Below are 22680 nucleotides of genomic sequence, written 5' to 3'. Positions count from 1 at the left end.
CCACTTCCATCCACGTAGTGACAAATGACTGGATCTCATTCTTTTTTATGGCTGAATAGTGCTCCGTTGTGTACTCGTACCACATTTTCTTAATCCACTCATCTGTTGATGGACAGCTGGGTTGCTTCCAAATCTTAACTCTTGTAAGCAGTGCTGCAACAAACATCAGAGTGCAGATACCTGTTCAATACACTACTGTCTTTTCCTTGGGGTATACACTCAGCAATGGGATTGCTGGATCATATGTTCCCTAGCAGTCTCAAAACTGAGATGGAACAGGCACCACTCTTAGGGACTTACAGGGTACCCCTCCCCTACCCCAGCATGAAAACACAGAAAATCTTGAGTTCCTTCAAAGAAATTCCAGGCACCTAGCTAGCCCTGAGAAGTAAACCAGCAACTTGATAAGCAAGAAGGTAACTGTAGCTTAAAACAATAGCCAAGAAAGTTAGATTCAGGAAAGTTTTTGTTTCCTGTATCAGTCTGTTCTCATGCTGCTAATAAAGACATACCCAACACTGGGTAATTTACAAAGGAAAGAAGTTTAATGGACTCAGTTTCACATGGCTGGGGAGGGCTCACAATCATGGCCGAAGGTAAAGGAGAAGCAAAGGCATGTCTTACATGGTGGCAGGCAAGAGAGGATGTGCAGGGGAGCTCCCATGGATAAAACCAGCAGATATGTAAGACTTACTCACTACCACGAGAATAGTATGGGGGCAACCTGCACCCGCGATTCAGTTACCTCTCATGACTTAGGGACTTGTGGTGGGGATCCCCACCCCTATCCCTAAGTGGGAATCATGGGAGCTACAAGTCAAGATGAGATGTGAGTGAGGACACAGTCAAACCATATTATTCCCTATGGAATCTAAACAAAACATCTTAGTGTACGTCCTTGAGTTTTCCAGAAACCTGGACCCCATTAAACTGATCAATTAGCACACAGACCTCAGATAAGGGGAAACTGAGAGCTAAACTCTAACTGTGGTTCTTGTTCTAAATTTCTTCCTGAGGGGTCTGGAGGAAGCCACACCTACAGGCCAGAGTGAACATTCTTTTCTGCAGACCCCATATTTTTAGACAAAGCTTCACCTCCTTAACCAATCACAGATCAGAAAATCTTTGAACTCACCTATGACATTTGTAGAGATCGAATCTCCCTATGTTGTCCAGGCTGGTCTCGAACTCCTGGCCTCAATTAATCCTCCCATCCCACCTTCCTAAGTATTGGGATTACTAGTCCCAATGTGAGCCTATGGGGGCCTCTGCTTCCAGATGTCTGGTTTTTTAAATCAAACTAAATGTACAGCCTTCCTGTACTGATTTGTGGCTTTGCCTGTGGCCTCTGCCTCCCAGCTTTAAAAATCCTTCCCTGTAAGCCAACTGGGTAGTTGGGACTTAAGCATGAGCTGCCCAATTCTTCTTGCTTGCTGCCCTGCAAATAAATGCCTTCCTTTCTTCTGCTGCAAAAGCTTGATGTGGATAGCTGGTCTTACCGCACTGGGTGAGCAGCCCCAGTTCCATTCAATAACATGACATGCTTGAGCCACTGGCTGAGCTTTCTGTACCTAGTTCAGACGTGTGCATAGACGCCGAGATGGTTTGGCTCTGTGTCCCCTCCCAAGTCACATCTTGAATTGTACTCCCATAATTCCCACATGTTGTGGGAGGGGCCTGGCGGGAGGTAATTGAATCATGGGGGCGGTTTCTCCCACACGGTTTTCGTGGTAGTGAATAAGTCTCTCCAGATCTGACGGTTTTATAAGGGGAAACCCCTTTCACTTGGCTCTCTCACTCTGTCTCCTGTCTGCTGCCATGTAAGATGTGCCTTTTGCCTTCCACCATGATTGTGAGGCCTCCCCAGCCATGTGGAACTATGAGTCCATTAAATCTCTTTCTTTTGTAAATTGCCCAGTCTCAGGTATATCTTTACGAGCAACGTGAAAATGGACTAGTACAGAAAGTATTATACTTACAGGGGTTTCCACAGTGGGTTGCAGGCAGATGAATAGAGTTGACAGGTTCTCCATTAGATCTTTCCCGCTCATCCCTTAATTGGGATGAATGCTGCATTGTCTAACAATCTGTTGCCTCTGTAAACAATTATTTTGTCACTTTCTAAATGACAACTAGGTCACTAAAATGCCTTGGTAGGGCCAGGCACGGTGGCTGAAGACTGTAATCCCAGCACTTTGGGAGTCCAAGGCAGGCAGATCACTTGAGGTCAGGAGTTTGAGACCAGCCTGGCCAACATGGTGAAACCCTGTGTCTACTAAAAATACAAAAAATAGCTGGGCATGGTGGCAGGTGCCTGTAATTCTCCTGCCTCAGCCCCAGCTACTCTGGAGGCTGAGGCAGGAGAATTGCTTGAACCTGGGAGGAAGAAGTTTCAGTGAGCCGAGATCGTGCCACTGCATTCCAGTCTGGGCAACAGAGCAGGACTCAGTCACAAACAAACAAATGCCTTGGTAAGTGTGGATAACACACACACAGTTCCTGGTAAAATGTAGAGGCCTCCCACATAACCAGAGTGGGAAACATCTGTCCAAAGCTCTCATTCTGCCGTCCCTTCCCGCCTGCATGCATTTGGGCACGGTGTTTGTTCTCTCTACATCTCACTGCCCTCACCTGTAAAATGGGGGTAATTAGAGTATCTATTCCATAAGGTTGTTGAGAAAATTAAATGAGATCATGTGACACAGCAGTGCACCAGTTAACGTGTGTGCAGGCGTAAAGTGAGCGTTCAGTACATGCTGGCTGTTGTTACACGTGAACAGTTAACACGTACCAAAGACCTTACCTTGGGAGGAAAAGGAAAAAAAAATCAAGGATCTTTTGCCTTGGGATACTAAGCTCAGCAAGACTCAGAGCTAGAGAAGGCTAGGCAGTGGCTCACACTTGTAATCCCAATACTTGGGAAGTTCCAGGTGGTAGGATTACGTGAGACCAGCCTGGGCAACATAGGAAGACCCCATGTTTACAAATGATTTGCAAAATTAGCCAGGTGTGGTGGCATGTGCCTGTAGTCCTAGCTACTCAGGAGGCTAAGGTGGAGGAACTTTTGAGCCCAGGAGTTCAAGATTACAGAGAGCTGTGGTCACCACTGCACTCCAGCTTGGGTGAAAGGGCGAAACCCTGTCTCAACACACACACACACACACACACACACACACACACACAACCGGAGGGCTGGATGGCAGACTTCGGCAGTTTCTTGGTCCTCACTGGCCATGAGCATTTTGAGACTTCCACGTTAAGGTCGTTGCAGGTTTACAGGCCCTGGCACTTTTGCTTCAACTTTTATGCGATATATGTGGCAAAAATGTGTCAGCTCCTTCCTACGAAAACACCAAAGAAAATCGTTTACCAATTAACGGAATGGAGGCTAAAATCAACACAGAACGAAATGAACAGGAGGGACTTCGCCTTGGCGGCATTTGTAGCTGAATTTAGCATACGTTCTCCTTCTAACCTAGAATAGTAAAGCCCTCTAGGAAACAGCGAGGAGTCAATTTCAACTTCCTTCTGCCACCTGCCTCTGGCTTTGGGATTCAGAGTTACACAAACCAGACACCGAGACAAGTGCTACCTTGTGATGATCCTCCAGTAAATGTCCCCTTCCTTTATCTTGTCTTATTTTACCAGCAGTAAATACATCTACTTCCAGTGCCCAAGACACCCAACGGCAGAGGGTGATGAAAAGATTCATCGCACTCTGAATAGAAATAGGTAGAAGTAGGAAAAAAAAATCATTTGGGTAAATATATGTTGGAGGGTAAAATGTTTCACATATTCCATCAACGTATGGAATCCAGGACGCACTAAATTCTTCACCACACATAGTCCCCACTGTGTGGGCAGGGGTTTTGCAGTGGTTTGTTTTGCAGTAATTGATAACAGGAACAAAATTTGGTATCTGGAAGGAGACTGCTACTGTAACAAAAACTTAAAATGCTGGATTTGGGGTTCAGCAATGAGAAGAAGCTACACCTGCCTCGAAAGACTATGAATGGAGGTTGCAAGGACCTTTGGGAAACTTGGAGGAAGCATGAAGGGCACAGAGAGTGCTTATTGGAAGCTGGAGGAAAGAATGCCTGAGTGAGGTCCCAGCAGAACACTTAGCAAAATTGCTGCCTGTAACTATATGACCACTGGTCTCCTGGGCGAGGTGGCTCACGCCTGTAATCCCAGAACTTCGGGAGGCCAACGCGGGCGGATCACTTGAGGTCAGGGGTTTGAGACCAGCCTGGGCAACATGGAAAAATCCCGTCTCTACTAAAAATACAAAAAATTAACCAGGCAGGGTGGCACACGCCTGTAATCCCAGCTACTCGGGAGGCTGAAGCAGGAGAATTTCCGGAACCCAAGAGGCGGAGGTTGCAGTGAGCCAAGATCATGCCACTGCACTCCAGCCCAGGACACAGAGTGAGACTCCATCTAAAAACAACAACAACAAATCAATGGCAAGGACACCTGATGACCTCATGGATCCGACTAAGGTGATTTCCAAGTGGAAAAATAGAAGATGCCAGCTGGATTTTTCCAGATGCAGGTGAGAAAAGATAAGCCGGGAGAGATTAATTGAAGAAGAAGCTATTCAGGTGTTTTAGTAGAATTGAGATGGAAAAGCAAGGAACCCGGGTCTGCTGGGTGGGAATGGACTACTGTTTCTCACTGTGGTGTCTCCAGGCAAAATCTTTCAAATCTAGGGCAGTAAAGTCTGGTCTCTGGGAAAGATGAACTCAGGATGGGGCTGTCCGATCCTTTGTTAAGGCCTCAGACACATTTAACCTCATGCCCGAGAGAACTTCGACCTGTCTTAAAGACACTGTGCCTCATTCAGCAGCTTCGCAGGAGCCTAAAGGTAAAGAAAGGTCGATTGTTTTTTCATTTATTTATTTATTCATTTATTTTGAGACAGAGTCTCACTCTGTTGTCCAGGCTGGAGTGCAGTAGTGATTTCGGACAGGAAAAGAGAGCCAGGGAGACAGAGAGAGGCTTTCCAGCCCCTGCTGTGAGAGGCTTCCCAGAGGAGGCTGGAGAATCTGTGGGGAGAGGCCAGTCTCCCCACCATGCGCTGTCAGAATTCCCAATCCGCAGAAGTACGGGGGCAGTCATAAATTATTGTGTTAAGTAACTGCGTTTTGGGATGAATTTTTGTTATGCAGCAATAAATAACCAGAAAAAATTTGATTTACTAACTTAGAAAGATGTCAAAAAATGTGTTGTAAAATGAAAAAAGTTAATGGCAAAATAGCATGTACGGCGCCACTTTTGAAAAAAGAAAACTTTGTATATGGAATCCATGTACACATAATATATGTGCACAGAATGTAATTCCAATGCTTTATGCTAACTACCTCTGGAGAACCAGTATTGAGGGGATGAATACATATATATATATATAATGTATATCTTTTCTTTATGTATATAAATATTTATACATTTTTATATATGTTTATTATTAAATAGCTTTTTATAAGTTAAATATAAATGGTTTTTTACTTTTAAAAAAAATTTTTCAAAAAGTATATTAGCCAGCCAAAAAATGGAACCAAAGTTAAATATTTATATATAAAAATATAAATATGTAATATTTAAGTATATATTACAAATGTTTACATATTTATAATGCATTAGGTAATACTACATATTATATGGTATATAAAATTATGATAGAATATTATATAATACACATATATTTTATATATTATTACATAATATGTATATATTATATAATACATGTATATTATGATTATGTAATATAATTATATTATATAATAGGATGTATGATATATAAGTATATATATTATGCATGAATATAATAGTACATATAATATAAACATGTGCCATTATATTAATATATATTACATAATTCACTGTTTATATATTTTTATATAAATATTAATACAATTAAAATAATTATGTATGACTATAGAAATATATATATTTATACATTACATAAATATGTGGCATTTCTATAAATAAGAGTACTATAATTATATATTTATGTTTATATATAATTATAAACGATTATACTATATAAACATATATGAATGTTCTATCAAGCATTTTTATATCAGCTTCTTTTTAATGAAAAAAACAGTTTTGCATTAACTTTATTTCAAAGCAATAAATATGTGATATAGGCCCACAAAAAGAATAACATAGTCACTGCCTTAAGAAAATGACTAAGGATTTATTCTGTTACAGGATTATTAATGAAAAAAGATTACATTCACACATATGCTGATAATCTTTTAATTTTCTAAAATTCAGACCAGACAAAACCCAACATATTAACAAAGGGAAAAAAAAAAAGTCAAGGTTGGCTTCAGAGGTGAAGAAAACACTAGATCACAAAAGGAAAAGGAACCAATACTCTCAGAGGGTAAAATGGTCTCACCCATCCAGGGCTTATATATTCAGTTAGGATATTCTGTATGAAAGTAAGAGAAAGCTATTTTCCTAATGAAATAGGTCAGAATGTAAATATCTGTTTGGTTTCTCTGAAAAACAAAAAACAACTCAGAAACATGTGTTAGCCAAAAAACTGGAATGGAAGTTATGACTTCAAGAATAGCATCAGAAAACCAGGGAGGAAAGGCGTTTGTGTGAATGACGCTGGCGTTCTCTGAGGGCTTTCCTTTTAGATGTTAGCTCATTTCCAAGTAGCACTGAGCCACAATGCCTAAAGAAAGTAACATCTTAGGGGTCCTCCGAGTATCACAGGCATAGAAGGAAAAGGAAACCTTGGAAAAGTGGAGGCACCCCTCTTCTCCACTATCTCCCTAAAGGCATTCATTCGCTTGTCTTGAAACTGCACATGGTGAAGGGTTAAAAAGAGAGAGAGAGAGAAGGAAAGGAAGAGAGAAAGAAAGAGAAAGAGGAAGGAAGGAGGGAGAGAAAGAAAAAGAAAAGAAAGGAAAGGAAGGAAGGAGGCAGGGAGGGAAAAGAAAAAGAAGAAAGGAAGAAAAGAAAGGAAGGAAGGAGAAGAAAAAGAGAAAGAAAAAGGAAGGAAGGAAAAGAAAAAGAGAAAGAAAAAAAGGAAGGAGGGAAGGAGGGAGGGAAAGAGAGAAGAAAGGAAAGGATAGAAAGAAAAGGAAGAAAGGAAAGAAGCAGCACGTAAGAGGCTAAGAAATGAAGGAGAATTCCTGGGAAGCTGGAGTCTATAACCTCCCTAGGAGGAGGCGCACTGATAAACACCCCAGGGTTTCAGTTGGAGCTCTTGAAATCCTACATGCATTAAAATTAAGGGCAAACCAAAAGCCTGTGGAGGATCAAGTTCAGCCTTAAATCATCTCAATAACTGATCAGCCGAAAAGGATCTGTACGTACCCTAAATGCCTCCTGAGTGAAAAGGTAAATCTGAGGAGAGAGAACAAATGTATAGTCACTGTATGTGGCATTTAATCAAAAATCAACAGACATATCTGGAAAAAGAACCAAATGAAGAAAAAATAAAGAGAAACAACAGACATAAAACGTAGGAAATCCAGATACTGGAGTTATATAAAACAGACATTAAAACAATTGTGGGCTGGGCCAAGATGGCCAAATTAAAAACATCTTGGGAGCACAGTTCCCACAAGACCAACACAAAACAGAGGTACCAGGTTCATTTCAATGGGACTGGTTGGACAGAGGGTGTAGCCCAAGGAGGGCAAACCGAGGCAGGGCAGGGCACTGCCTCACCTGGGAAGTGCAACTGGCTGGAGGTCGGTGGCTTTTCCACTCTGGTACTCTGTCCAGATACTGCACTTCTCCCACGGCCTTTGCAACCACAGCTCAGGAGATTCCCGCCAGGCTGAAACAGGCCACGAGTTACCAGCACAGATCTGAGCAGCAGCTCCAGCCAGCACTGTGGGTTCTCAGCACAGATCTGGTGGACGTTTTGAACAGACTGACAAAATGGATAAAAAGTCAAGACCTACTGGTGTGCTGTGTTCAGGAGACCCATCTCATGTGCAGACTCACATAGACTCAAAATAAAGGGATGGAAGAAGATTTACCAAGCAGATGGAGAAAGGAAAAAAAAAAAAAAAGCAGGGGTTGCAATCCTAGGCTCTGATAAAACGGACTTTAAACCAACAAAGAGCAAGAGACAAAGAAGGGCATTACGTAATGGAAAAAGGATCAATGCAACAAGAAGAGCTATCCTAAATAAATATGTATCCAATACAGGAGCACTCAGATACATAAGGCAAGTTCTTAATGACCTACAAAGAGACTTAGACTCCCACACAATAATAGTGGGAGACTTTAACACTCTACTCTCAATATTAGACAGATCAACGAGATAGAAAATCAGCAGGATTTCCAGGACTTGAACGCAGATCTGGAGCAAGCAGACCTAATAGACATTTACAGAACTCTCCACCCCAAATCCACAGAATATACGTTCTTCTCAGCACCACATCACACCTACTCTAAAATTGACCACGTAATTGAAAGTAAACCACGCCTCAGCAAATGCAAAAGAACAGAAATCATAACAAACAGTCTCTCAGACCACAGTGCAATCAAATTAGAACTCAGAATTAAGAAACTAACTCAAAACCACACAACTACATGGAAACTGAACAACTGGCTCTTGAATGTTGACTGGATAAACACTGAAATGAAGGCAGAAATAAAGATGTTCTTCAAAACCAATGAGAACGAAGACACAACGTACCAGAATATCTGGGACACATTCATACCAATGTCTAGAGGGAAATTTATAGCAATAAATGCCCACATGAGAAGCACAGAAAGATCTAAAATCGACACCCTATCATCAAAATTGAAAGAGCTAGAGGAGCAAGATCAAAAAAATTCAAAAGCTAGCAGAAGACAAGAAATAACTAAGATCAGAGCAGATCTGAAGGAGATAGAGACACAAAAAAACCCTTCAAAAAATCAATAAATGCAGGAGCTGGTTTTTTGAAGAGTAACAAAATAGACTGCTAGCCAGACTAATAAAAAAGAAAAGAGAGAAGAATCAAATAGATGCAATAAAAATGATAAAGGGAATATAACCACCAATTCTACAAAAATATAAACTACCATCAGAGATTACTACAAACAACTCTATGCACATAAACCAGTAAATCTGGAAGAAACAGATAAATTCCTGGACACTTACACTCTCCTAAGACTAAACCAGGAAAAAGCTGAATCCCTGAATAGACCAATAACAAGGTCTGAGGTTGAGGCAGCAATTAATAGCCTACCCACCAAAAAGCACCCAGGTCCAGATGGGTTCACAGCCGAATTCTACCAGATGTACAGAGGAGCTGGTACCATTCCTTCTGAAACTATTCCAAATACAAAAAGAGGGAATCCTCCCTAACTCATTTTATGAGCCCAATATCATCCTGATACCAAAACCTGGCAGAGACACAATCAAAAAAGAAAACTTTGGACCTATATCCATGATGAATATCGATGCAAAAATCTTCAATAAAATACTGGCAAACCGATCGCAACAGCACATCGAAAAGCTTATCCATCACAATGAAGTAGGCTTCATCCCAGGGAAGAAAGGCTGGTTCAACATACGCAAGTCTATAATCGTAATTCACCACATAAACAGAACCAAAGACAAAAACCATATGATTATCTCAATAGATGCAGAGAAGGCCTTTGACAAAATTCAACAGACCTTTATGCTAAAAACTCTCGGTAAACTAGGTATCAATGGAAAGTATCCCAAAATAATAAAAGTTATTTACAACAAACCCACAGCCAGTATCATACTGAATGGGCAAAAACTGGAAGCACTCCCTTTGAAAACTGGCATTGGACAAGGATGCCCTCTCTCACCACTCCTATTCAATATAGTATTGGAAGTTCTAGCTGGAGCAGTCAGGCAAGAAAAAGAAATAAAGAGTACTCAATTAGGAAAGGAGGAAGTCGAATTGTCTCTATTTGCAGACGACATGATTGTATATTTACAAGACCCCATTGTCTCAGCCCAAAATCTCCTTAAGCTGATAAGCAACTTCAGCAAAGTCTCAGGATACAAAATCAATATGCAGAAATCACAAGCATTCCTATCCACCAATAACAGACAAACAGAGAGCCAAATCATGATCGAATTCCCATTCACAATTGCTACAAAGAGAATAAAATACCTAGGAATACAACTAACAAGGGATGTGAAGGACCTCTTCAAGGAGAACTACAAACCACTGCTCAGGAAATAATAAGAGAGGACACAAACAAATGGAAAAACATTCCATGCTCATGGTTAGGAAGAATCAATATTGTGAAAATGACCATACTGCCCAAAGTAATCTATAGATTCAATGCTATCCCCATCAAGCTACCACTGACCTTCTTCACAGAACTAGAAAAAAAAAAACACTTTAAACTTCATGTGAAATCAAAAGAGAGCCCGCATAGCCAAGACAATCCTAAGCAAAAAGAACAAGGCTGGAGGCATCATGCTACCTGACTTCAAACTATACTACAAGGCTACAGTAATCAAAACAGCATGGTACTGGTACCAAAACAGAGATATAGACCAATGGAACAGAACTGAGGCCTCAGAAGTAACACCACACATCTACAACCATCTGATCTTTGACAAACCTGACAAAAACAAGCAATGGGGAAAGGATTCCCTGTTTAATAAATGGTGTTGGGAAAACTGGCTAGCCATGTGCACAAAGCTTAAACTGGACCCCTTCCTTACACCTTACACTAAAATTAACTCCGGATGGATTAACGATTTAAACATAAGACCTAACACCATAAAAACCCTAGAAGAAAACCTAGGCAAAACCATTCAGGACATAGGCGTAGGCAAGGACTTCATGACCAAAACACCAAAAGCATTGACAACAGAAGCCAAAATAGACAAATGGGATCTAATTAAACTTAAGAGTTTCTGCACGACAAAAGAAAAAATCATCAGAGTAAACCGGCAACTAACAGAATGGGAAAAAATTTTTGCAATCTACCCATCTGACAAAGGGCTAATACCCAGAATCTACAAAGAACTAAAGGAGATTTACAAGAAAAAACAAACAACCCCATTCAAAAGTGGGTCAAGTATATGAACAGACACTTTACAAAAGAAGACATACATGAGGCCAACAAACATATGAAAAAATGCTCATCATCACTGGTCATCAGAGAAATGCAAATCAAAACCACACTGAGATACCATCTCACGCCAGTTAGAATGGCGATCATTAAAAAATCTGGAGACAACAGATGCTGGAGAGGATGTGGAGAAATAGGAACACTTTTACACTGTTGGTGGGAGTGTAAATTAGTTCAACCATTGTGGTAGACAGTGTGGTGATTCCTCAAGGACCTAGAAATAGAAATTCCATTTGACCCAGCAATCCCATTACTGGGTATATACCCAAAGGATTATAAATCTTTCTATCATAAAGACACATGCACACATACGTTTATTGTGCCACTGTTTACAATAGCAAACACGTGGAACCAACCCAAATGCCCATCAGTGATAGACTAGACAAAGAATATGTGGCATATATATGCCATGGAATACTATGCAGCCACAAAAAAGGATGAGTTTATGTCCTTGTAGGGACATAGATGAATCTGGAAACCATCATTCTCAGTAAACTGACACAAGAACAGAAAACCAAACACCACATGTTCTCACTCATAGGTGAGTGTTGAACAATGAGAGCACATGGACACAGGGAGGGGAACACCACACACTGGGGCCTGTTGGGGTGTGGGGGGCTAGGGAGGGATAGCAGGGGGTGGGGAGGTTGGGGAGGGATAACACTGGGAGAAATGCCTGATGTAGGTGATGGGGGGATGGAGGCAGCAAACCAGCATGGCATGTGTGTACCTATGCAACAATCCCACAAGATCTGCACATGTACCCCAGAACTGAAAGTACAATTAAAAAACATTGTAATAGATATTTAAGAAAATGAATGACAAGATAAAGAAATTCACCAGTGAATAACTAGAGTCTATGTATGTATTTTTAATTTCTTTCTTCTTTTATTTTTTATCAAAGTAATTTATAATTGTTAAAGGTCAAATGGCAATTTGTTACACAGAAGTGGAATTAAAAAATAAACATCAAACGGTTCTAAAAGGTCAACTGTGCAAAACAGAGTTCTCTCCTTCCTCCTCTTCATTCCTTTTTCCCAAAGATAATTTACACTTTCAACTAGTTAGTTATATCCGTATTTGGATATTTATAGCCATATTTCTAAATAAGTGATTTTTTAAAAAAATATTTTCTTTTCCGATTACAACACCCAACTGAAGGATGAAGACGTAATATTCTTACTAGTTTCTCCCATGCACACACATACATTCTCTCCTGATTCTCCCATATGTAGTCTTTAGTTTGATCTCTATTCAGTTAAAATTTGTGCATTTACTTTTTATTTATTTATTTATTTATTTTACTTTTTGAGGCAAAGTCTCCCTTTGTCACCCAGGCTGGAGTGCAGTGGTGCCATCTCAGCTCACTGCAACCTCCGCCTCCCGAGTTCAAGTGATTCTCCTGCCTCAGCCTCCTGAGGAGCTGAGATTGCAGGGGTCCGCCACCACACCCAGCTAAGTTTTTGTATTTTTAGTAGAGACGGGGTTTCACCATGTTGGCCAGGCTGGTCTCGAACCCCTGACCTCATGTAATCCACCCACCTTGGCCTCACAAAGTGTGAGATTACAGATGTGAGCCACAGCACCCGGCCAAAATTTGTTTATTGTTAACACAGAATAAAATAGTGATTCTGGAACCAACCAAAAAATAAATAATTAAAATGCACTCAATAGATGTGCTTAAAGCAAATTGGACACAGCGGAGGAGATTAGTGAACCTTAAATCGGTCAGTAAAAAATCTCCTGCTAATGTGTGAGGAGAAGAAAAGGCGGGAATAGAGAAAAGAGAGTCAGAGAGAATCAGAGCACGGTGACGAGTCAAACACGTAACTGAAGTCCACAGAGAAAAGGGGAGAAAGAGTGGGGTGGATGCAATGTCGGCCGATAATTTTCCAAAACCAATAAAGACATAAAGCCACAGATTCAGGAAGTCCTATAAACTCCAAGCAGGATATGTGCAGTGAAATCCACATGAAAGTCGTCATGACATCTTTGTTTTTCAGACGGAATCTCCCTCTATTGCCAGGCTGGAGTGCAATAAAGTGATCTCAGCTCACCAGAATCTCCACCTCCCAGGTTTAAGCAATTCCCCTGCCTCAGTCTCCCAGGTAAGCTGGACCTATAGGCATGCCACAAGCAGGCCCAGCTAATTTTTTGTTTGTTTGTTTTTTAGTAGAGACGAGATATCACCATGTTTGCCAGGATGGTCTCGATCTCCTGGCCTTGTGATCCGCCCGCCTCGGCCTCCCAAAGTGCTGGGATTACAGGCATGTGCCACCACCCCCTTTTAATATTTAACAAAATATTAAAAGCAGCCAGGCCCCCTCTCCTTCACACACACAAACACCTTTCAAAGAAACAATTCACCTGACAGACGACTTGTCAACAAAAATAATAAAAGCTAGTACAACTTAACAATCATTGGTATCATCTTTGATGCACTAAAAGAAAATAGCTATCCACTAAATTCTGAGTGCAGTGAACATGTCCACTAAAAAGAAAACTGAGCAATTTTGGCTTCTATGCTACTAGGTTGTTGCAAAATTAATTGCAGTTTTTGCCATGGAAAGTAATGGTCATAGGGCGCGGTGGCTCACACCTGCAATCCCAGCACTCTGTGAGGCTGAGGCGGATGGATTCCTTGGGAGGTCAGGAGGTGGATGTTGCACTCCAGCCTGGGTGACAAAGTGAGATCCCATCTCAAATAAATAAATAATAAATTTAAAAAAATAAAGGTGAAATAGAGTTTTGCAGATAAACAGTAAAAGAATTTATAGGCCAGACACAGTAGTTCATGCCTGTAATCCTAGCCCTTTGGGAGGCCAAGGCAGGAGGATCACTTGAGACCAGGAGTTCAAGACCAGCCTTGGCAGCTTAGAAAGACTCTGTCTCTATTCAAGAATTTATACCATCAAGCTGAAGTAAATGACAACAGAAACTTACGAATGATAAGGCCTGGGAATTGCAAATATGTGAATAAAAATTAAAGGTTTTGACATCATTTTTAACTTTCTTTAAAAGGCAGTTTACTGTTTAAGACAAAAATAGTATCCAATGCATTTAGGAGATTTCTAAGACATGTATAAGTAAAGCATATATGATAGCTGTCACACAAAGGGAGGCAGGAAATGGGAATACACTATTAAAAGGTGCTCAGCTAATCCATGAAGTAAGTAGTATAACATCATTTGAGATCAGATTGTTATACTTGACGGTGCACATTGTAAACCTCAGAGCACAAGGAGAAACAGCAAATAAGCCAACAGAGAAGTAAATGCAATATTTAAAAAATAATTAATGCCAAAAAAGTCATGAAGAAGGAAAAATGAACAAAGAACAGATGAAACGAGAAAGAAATCAGCCACTCCAGAGGCTGAGGCAGGAGAGTCGCTTGAACCAGGAGGAAGAGGTTGCAGAGAGCTGAGATCGCACCCCTGCGCTCCAGCCTGGGCAGCAAGAGCAAAGCTCCATCTCAAAAAAAAAAAGCAAGGTGGTAGATTTAAACCTAAATGTATCGTGAATTGCATTTAATTTAAAGAGTGTGAACCATTACCAAATTTGACCATATTAAACTTATAGAGCATTATATTAACACAGTCTTTTTTTTTTTTTTTTTTTGAGACGGAGTTTCACTCATGTTACCCAGGCTGGAGTGCAATGGCGCGATCTCGGCTCACCGCAACCTCCGCCTCCCGGGTTCAGGCAATTCTCCTGCCTCAGCCTCCTGAGTAGCTGGGATTACAGGCACACGCCACCATGCCCAGCTAATTTTCTGTATTTTTAGTAGAGACGGGGTTTCACCATGTTGACCAGGATGGGCTCGATCTCTTGACCTCATGATCCACCCGCCTCGGCCTCCCAAAGTGCTGGGATTACAGGCTTGAGCCACCGCGCCCGGCTAACACAGTCTTTTCAAGTGCACGTGAAATGTTCATAAAAGATACACTGTATCTTGTGCCACAAAATAATTCCCAATACTTTGATATTTTAGGCCGGGCATAGTGACTCATGCCTGTAATCCCAGCACTTTGAGAAGTCGAGTTGGGCAGATCACTTGAGGTCAGGAGTTCAAGACCAGCCTGGCCAGCATGGAGAAATCTCGTCTCTAGAAAAAATACAAAAAAATTAGCCAGGCATGGTGGTGCGTGCCTGTAGTCCCAGCTGCTTGGGAGGCTGAGGCAGGAGAATGGCTTGAACCTAGGAGGCAGAGGTTGCACGGGCTGAGGTTGTGCCATTGCACTCCAGCCTGGGCGACAGGGCAAGACTACATCTCAAAATACCAAAAAAACACTTTGAGATTTTAAAGTTACCAAAATCATACAGAAACCATTCTACGACCACAATGGAATTAAATTAGAAATCAGTAATAAGAAGGTACCTTAACAAACTCCCCAAGATTTTACAAGTAAAAAACAGTTTTGCATAGTTCATATGTCACAGGAAGTTTAAAAATATCTTGAACTCAATTAAATGAAAGCACAATGTATGGAAATTTGTGAGATCAGCTAAAGCAGTGCTTATAAAGAAAATTATAGCTTAAAATATTTACTTTACAAAAAGATGAAATGTTTAAAACCAATGTTTTAAAATTCTAACTTAAAAAGCTAAAAAGGGAAGTGCAGAAAATGGAAGGAAAAAGGATAAGAGTAATCAAATCTTAAAACGGACAGAGAAAAATGAATAAAAATGTCATAAAATTAATAAATCTGTAGCTAGCTTGATTTGAAAATATGGCAAAAATGAAAATTACCAAGATCGGGCATCACTATAGATCTTAATGATATAAAAAGAATAACAGGGAATATGATAAAACAATATTATGACAAAAATTGACAGTTTAAACAAAAGAGAAAAATTTATTGAAGAACACAACTTACTAAAATTGATCCAAGAAGATATAAAAATTCGGAAATTTCCTATATCTTTTAAAGAAATTGAATTCATAATTAACCTCCTATGCCCTCAAAACATAAACAAATTCCTCTGTGCCCAGATGGCTTCTCTGATGAATTCTAACATTTAATGAAGAACTAATACCAATCCCATAAAACTCTTTCATAAAACAGAGAGTGGGAACACAGCTCAACTCATTTTATGAGGCTACTGTCTCTCTGTTATCAAAATCAAATACAGACAATACCAAAACAGAAAATGAAAATAAATGCAAAAAAGCCTTAACATGCATTAGCAAACTGAACCCAGCAATATATTAAAAGGATAAGACATCTTGACAAGGTAGAGTTTTTTTTAAGTCATACAAAGTTAGTCTAAATCTTAAATTCTAAAAGATGAATCAATCTAATTTATCCTATTTATGGAAAAAAAAACCTACAGTCATCCTAATGCATTCATGAAAAGTATTTGACAAAATTCAACCTCTGTTCTCCATGAAAAGTTAGAAAAGTTCTTCACCCTGCTAAAGGGTACTACAAAAAAACCTAGGCTAACATCACACAAAATGATTAAAAGTTGAATGCTTCCCTGTAAAGTCGGGAAAAGGGCTTCTATTGAACATTTGTTGGAGGCTCCAGCCAGTGAAATAAGTCAATAAAAACACAGAAAATGCATACAGATTGGTAAGCAAGAAGTAAAATTGTTTTTACTGAAAAGCAACATGATTGTATACATTTTTTTAAAAAGGTATTTGAATGAGTGAGTGGCCTTAACGAGGTCACAGAATACAATGTGAATGCCAACAATAAACAACTAAAAAATGAAATTTAAAAAATAGTCCCATTCAGGCCAGGCACGGTGGCTCACGCCTGTAATCCCATCACTTTGGGAGGCTGAGATGGATGCATCACCTGAGCTCATGAGTTTGAAACCAGCCTGGCCACATGGACACAGGGAGGGGAGTATCACACACTGGGGTCTGGGGGGGGAACTAGGGGAGGGACAGCGGGGGGTGGGGAGTTGGGGAGGGATAACATGGGAGAGATGCCAGATACAGGTGATGTGGAGGAAGACAGCAAACCACACTGCCATGCATGTACCTATGCAACCATCTTGCATGTTCTTCACATGTACCCCAAAACCTAAAATGCAATAAAATATACATTAAAAAATAAAAATAAAAAAATAAAGTGATAAATGTACCAATTTAGAATACATACCAGTGGTTCAGGGATACCCATTGTGGTCCCTAGGGATATCACTAAAAGAATAATAAAAGAATGTAAAACTAACGAGGACTAAAATTGTGTAATAAGTGCCACTCTCCCTGGAAGATAGAACATTTCCAAAATTGGATACACCTAATAATATATGCTCCAAATACATAAAGCAAAACTTACGGAATTAAAAGCAATTATTGTTATTGTCTATTATTAGCTCAATCTGATTGACACAGTAAATAATCAAAGAACTAAGAGAACGTAAACTACAACATAAGAGAAAAAAATAAAAATCTATTAGCTAAAAACCGTCAATTAGGAAAATGTCTGAGCGTATCATTTAGTCTGGGCATGTTGAAACAGATCTGATTAAAGCAGCTGCTTCAGGGGAGTGAGAAAGCTTACAGCAAGATATCACGACTTGGCAACATCTGTTTTGCTCTAAAACCATCACTTCTAAGCTTTGGTTTTGGTTTTTTGTTTTATTTTTAATTAAGGGGAAGAAGTGGAGACTTCCAGGAAAGATGACGGCTTAAGTGGACATTTTTAAAACCTCCTTCCCGAAACCTAAAAAAACCAACAAAGGAACTTAATGATTAAAATGAAAACCAAACTGAAACTCAACCTTGCTCTACAAATGCCAAAGAACAGTTGCCAGATACAACACAGCCTGAACCAAAATGAAATACGATGCTGGAGTTGCCCACATTTCCTGAGCTTCAGAACCGACGCGGTGCTGTGGGTCCAAGGGCCTTTCTAATACGCCCCCCACCCCAAGCTGAGATCTGGAGATGTGGCTGGGCCTCAGGATGAGAAGGTCCCTGCTGCACCCCAGATCAGCTCCAGGGGAGAGGCCTCACGGGACCAGGCACTGCAGTGTTAATGAGTCCCAGCTTTTTGATGGTGAACAAAGGGATTTGATTGGACATAATGCTAATTTCTTATCAAAGAAGAAAATCAAAGGTAGAGAAAAGTGTTTGCTGATACCCCCCCACCCACCCCCAATCAAATGTCAGGGCTGCCTTGATCTTAACTGTACACCACAAGCATCACGAATGAGGCTTTTGAATGCTTTTAAACACACAAACGAGATTCACGTCAAACCGACGGAATCAGAATCTACAAAAGTGAGGCCCAGCAACAGTAGTTGAAAAAACTCCCCATTATGAGCTAACATGTTTAGCCTAATCAACAGGCAAAATTTAAACATATTTCTAACAACCCAATGTTGGCAGAGGTATAAAGAAATAAACAAGTTTATAGGAATTCTGGGGAAAATGGCCCTGGTAGAAAACTTCTTTTTCTTTGATTATATATATATGTATATATAATTATATATATTATATATGTGTGTATTATATATAATATACATATATATAATATATAATCTTTGATATTATATATCACTATATGTATATTTATCACATATATATATATATATATATATATTTTTTTTTTTTTTTTTTTTTCTTTGTGGCAGTTTCCCCAACTGTTGCCTGGTTGGAGTGCAGTGACTCGGTCTCAGCTCACTGCAAGATCCACCTCCCAGGCTCAAAGGATTCTCTGACCTCAGCCTCCTGAGTAGCTGGGATTACAGGCACACACCACCATGCCCGGCTACCGTTTTTGTATTTTTAGTAGACACAGGGTTACACATTTGTTTTAAGAGGCAGAATCTCAGTGTCTCCCAGGCTGGAGTGCAGTGGTGCAATCATAGCTCATTGGGCTCAAGCGATCCTCCCACCTCAGCCTCCCAAAGTGCTGGGATCATAGGTGTGCACCACCATGCCCAGATAATTTTTTAAAATCTTTTTCTAAAGACAGTCTCTCACTATGTTGCCCAGGCTGGTCTCAAACTCCTGGCCTCACGTCATCCTTGAGCCTTGGCCTCCCAAAGTGCTGGGATCATAGGTATGAGCCGGCACACCTAACCTTGGATTACACATTTTCACGTGAAGTGACACCCACTAGTGTAACACTCTGGGTCACTCTGTACTTCCTTGCTCACTGCTCTGATTAGTAAATGGAGAAAGGAAAAGTACTGGAAGAGCAATCCTCTTGTTCTGTCTCCTTGGCTCTCCCTGCCCGCAGAGAGCACTGTTGACCTTGACTTGGCACTTATCCGTCACTCCCTGAGGCTGGCCAGGAGGGACATGTCTTAATTCTGGGTGAAATATACCAGAGCTGGCATTGCGATCCCCATCAACCTGACCCCAACTTTGGAGAGAGAAGAAAAGTGCAATTTGTGGATTCCCCTCAATCCCATCAGGGGCAAAGGCAACAAAGACAGATGTAAAAATAACACTGGTAGCCGGGTGCAGTGGCTCACGCTGTAATCCCAGCACTTTGGGAGGCTGAGGTGGGTGGATCATGAGGTCGGGAGTTTGAGACCAGCCTGGCCAACATGGTGAAACCTCGTCAGGGTGCATCCTGCCTTCCGCTTCCCCATGAAGAGGCCCTGCGTCTCTTCCTGCCAAAAACGAGGCCCTTCACTGTGCTTTGTAGGATCCTGTTCCTCCCCATTTTCCGGGAACCCTGTGCTTGATCTGTGGCTTTTAGTTCGCTAATCATCATAACCCTCTATTTTGGAAGCCGGACCACATCAGAATCATTCTTGGCACCTGTTTCTCCCCAACTGCATTCTCAGTCCACCTCTGAGTTGCATCACACGGCCCAATACTCCATCATGAAACAATATTCAGTGACACTTCTCCCTCCCTTTTCCGCCCTTCAGATCCTCCACTCTCCACCCACAGGGCAAGCATTGTGACTTTCTTGTGTTTCTTTCTGGAGACATTTTACTTACATCTTCTTTATACAAATGCTAACACAGTACACATTGTTCCCTACCTTTCTTTTTCACTGGACAGGGTCCTATTTTTAGGTCACATGTACCTATAGTGAGGTGCCTGGATCTTTTGTCTACAAATCTGGTGAATTTTCGTAAGTGATATGCGCACAAGACCACCTTCCCAGGAAGGGACAGAAGATTTCCACCATCTACAGTCACAAGAGTTTCATAGCTTACATATTTCTCAAGTCTGCTGACTTCTCTCCATGGCCAACAGAGCACTCTATCCAAGTGTCCATCCTCTCTCTACCAGCTTCTCTGGTGGCCTACCGATGGGTCTACAGGCGTCATCCTAGGAGGGTGATCTTCCGAAAGCCTCATCTATCTATAAAACACACTTCCTTCACTTCCTTTTGCTCTCTAAATAAAGATGCAAGTTCTTCCACAGATAATGAGTCTCCACGGTGGCCCGGTTCCAGGGACCTCTCATCTCGCCCTGATTTTTACTGTGGGTTCTCTCTGCCCTCCACACAGCTGGCTGTCACTCTGTCCTGCCTGTGTGCCCAGCCCCTGCCGCCTCCAGGATATCCCCGTGTCCTTCTGTCCTGGGGACGCTCCTGCAGCCCCGTCTTCAGGGAAGAAATCGTACTCATCCTCTTGATCCCAGCATCCACTTCCTGGTGTCTGCCTTGAGTGGCTCATATACATCGCTATCAAATGCTTCCCTTTATAGAATTAATCACATCTGGAAGTTTACATTCCTTTACATGTTTTTTTTTTTTTTGAGATGGAGTTTCGCTCTTGTTACCCAGGCTGGAGTGCAATGGCGCGATCTCGGCTCACCGCAACCTCCGCCTCCTGGGTTCAGGCAATTCTCCTGCCTCAGCCTCCCGAGTAGCTGGGATTACAGGCACGCGCCACCATGCCCAGCTAATTTTTTGTAGTTTTAGTAGAGACGGGGTTTCACCATGTTGACCAGGATGGTCTCGATCTCTTGACCTCGTGATCCACCCGCCTCGGCCTCCCAAAGTGCTGGGATTACAGGCATGAGCCACCGCGCCCGGCCTTTTTTTTTTTTTTTAAATAGAGTCTCCCTCTGTCGCCCAGGCTGAAGTGCAGTGGTATGATCTGGGCTCACTGCAACCTCCGACCCCAAGGTTCAAGGAATTCTCCTACCTCAGCCTCCCGAGTAGCTGGGATTCCAGGCATGCACCACCATACCCAGCTAATGTTTCTATTTTAAGTAGAGATGGGATTTCGCCATGTTGGCCAGGCTGGTCTTGAACTCCTGACCTTGTGATCCACCCGCCTTGGCCTCCCAAAGTGCTGGGATTGCAGGTGTGAGCCGCCGCGCCCAACTATGTATATGATCATTTGACGAATGTCTGTCTTCTCCACCAGAATGTACGTTTCACGGGGACAGGGACTGTTCAACATCACATCCTAAGTGACGCGCAGTTCGCACTCCATGAATTCCAGCTGAACCCTATACGACCAGGTTCAGAATGTTTTTGCATTCATTTTTAAAAAGTAAACAGAATCCAAGACTCTGCAGCAATTCCAAAACCATGTTTTTAAAGGGGGGAAAGGAGAAATAGTTCTTTTTTGCAGAAGAATGCCGGCTGAAACATGTAAAACAAAGAACAGAAAATGGAAAGCCACCATTTTATAACCACTAAAGTAATGATTGGTTTAAGCAAGAATTGTTAATAAATGCTAAGCTCTACCTGAGCTTAAAAACACCACAAATCTACAGGAATTAAAACTATAGGTGTATCTATAATTGCCACACTAATTCAGGAGAATAAAAATCGTGTTTATAATTTAGCATTTGTCTCCAAACCTCCCTTCGAAATGCAAGCCTCATAAGAAAAGGAGTTTTGTCTTTCTCTTCTTTAGCTAATGTAGCTCAAATACTTAGAAAAGTCCCTGGCACAGTATTTGTTGAGTAAATGGATGAACAAAGCACAGACAGAAATAGACACACGTAGATTCCTAGGAATTCTGAATATCAGTAAAGTGTACTTCAAATTGGAAAACAACAGTGATAGGTAAGTGAGGTATCGGTGTACTACTTGGCTTGATTTAATCATTCCACAGTGTATTCATACAGCAAAACATCACATTGTGCCCCATAAGTGTATAACATTACGATTTGTTATCCAAAAGTAATATTAGTAGTTTGAGAACAGCCTGGCCAACACGGCAAAATCCCACCTCTTCTAAAAATACAAAAATTAGCTGGGCTTGGTGGCGCACGCCTGTAGTCCCAGCTACTTGGGAGGCCAAGGCAGGAGAATCACTTGAACCTGGGAGGCTCAGGTTGCAGTGAGCCAAGATCACGCCCCTGCATTCCATCCTCGGCGACAGAATGAGACTCCGTCTCAAAAAAAAAAAAAAAAGTAATATTAGTAATAAAAAAAACAAAAGAAACAATGGACTAAGTGTTGGATCCACTGGTCAGTTGTTTGGAAAATAATTAAACTCCTTATTTCATACAGTAAAAAGAGATTCCAGGTGCATCAAAGATCTAAACATAAAAATAAAATGAAAACCACTATGAGGAAAATAGAGACAATTGTTAATATATATTTTTATATATAATATATATAATATATATAAAATATATATTTTTATATATAATTATAAAAATATATATTTTATATATATTATATATAT

At 41.0% G+C, this 22680-nt stretch overlaps 1 protein-coding gene across 3 annotated transcripts in view; it reads right to left on the bottom strand.

The window, feature by feature from the left end:
* Positions 1-22680, bottom strand: part of CALN1 (calneuron 1) — a 612621-nt gene that overhangs the window by 526847 nt on the left and 63094 nt on the right. The window lies entirely within an intron of this gene.

Source organism: Sapajus apella, unplaced genomic scaffold, assembly GCF_009761245.1.
Source record: "Sapajus apella isolate SASKATOON/1434 unplaced genomic scaffold, GSC_monkey_1.0 scaffold146, whole genome shotgun sequence".
NCBI lineage: Eukaryota > Metazoa > Chordata > Mammalia > Primates > Cebidae > Sapajus > Sapajus apella.
The sequence above is the reverse complement of the archived record's forward strand: the minus strand, read 5'-3'. Positions and strand labels throughout refer to the sequence as shown.